Source organism: Octodon degus, unplaced genomic scaffold (assembly GCF_000260255.1).
Source record: "Octodon degus isolate 3935 unplaced genomic scaffold, OctDeg1.0 scaffold00115, whole genome shotgun sequence".
NCBI lineage: Eukaryota > Metazoa > Chordata > Mammalia > Rodentia > Octodontidae > Octodon > Octodon degus.
The window spans coordinates 6,550,676-6,551,958 of record NW_004524691.1 but is presented as its reverse complement, the minus strand read 5'-3'; positions in this window follow the sequence as shown (position 1 = coordinate 6,551,958).

Genomic DNA, 1,283 nt, shown 5'->3' with positions numbered 1-1,283 from the left:
AAGTAGGGAGCCAGGAATCCTCCCCTAGATCTCTGAGCAGATCCCAACAGGAAGGTTCTGGAGTATATGCCTTCCTGGCAGGATCTGGAGAGGTCCTTGCTCTGTCTGTGGTGGTCATAAACAGTGACTAAAGAGGTTAGCACAGTCAGTTTTCCCGGCTGACACACCAGATGCAAAGTAGAAACACCAAAAGGACACCTAGGATTTGGAGTCAGAATTGTTCATACTGAGATCACTGATCAGGATCATTCCTAGAATATCAGGCCCTGATATCTCTGGTGGTCTAGGGCTTTTATTGGATAAGCAAGCAGGAAGTACAGAGGCAGAAGGGCTGGTCAATTGGGGATTGGTTTACACAATGTGCATCATAGTGACCAGCTATGCATCACAGGGATCAAATGTTGTAAGATATGAGCGTTCCGATCTGAAACAGGAACTGTTACTTGGGCAACTAAGAAACTGAAGTAGACGAATTACCCGGCTGCGTTGTATGTGTGTGTGTGTGTGTGTGTGTGTGTGTGTGTGCACGCACGCACACACACACATTTTTTTTCCTACAACACAAAGTGATTAGTGTTACAATTTAAAATTATTCATTTTGTTAAATAGAGAACTGTATGAAAACTGGCAACTCCTTTCATTACCCAGAATGTTCATCTGAGCACTTTTGAGAAAGAGGACTAGAGGCAGATTTCTAAAATCCCATCTTCAGATTATGCCACACACCTCGCAGGGCAGCTAGATGGTCTGGAAGTGGGTCTGGACGACTAAATTGCCCATCTCGGCTTTTGTTTTGGTTCACAAATCCCTGCAAGGACACCAGCTACTTAAATCTATTTTCTGAAACTCTACTTATTAGAATAGTCTGTAATCTATTTTAGACCTAGAGTATATAAGTGGTTAAACTTTTTAAAAACAGTAACAAGTGGACAGACCCAGAGCGCAGGCCCAGCGAGTGAGTGAGACGACCCAGGCCACGGGACCCTGAACAGACCCAAAGTGCAGGCCGGGGAGTGAGCGAGATGACCCGCAGAATTCTGAACAGACCCGGAACGGAGGCCTGGTGAGTCCAGCATGGAACCCTTCAGCAGAACTCCCTACAAAGAGGCTTGAGGCAAGACCTACCCAGCTGATTCAGGAGCAGAACATCTTCCCAGAGAGACACAAAGGGTTCAACTCTAACGCCTGCAGCAGAAAGAAGTGGAGCACAGCAGCCAGATCCAAACAACACCCACCTGGAAGAATCTGAACTTTGCAGATCCGGACCTGGTGCTAAGGTAATA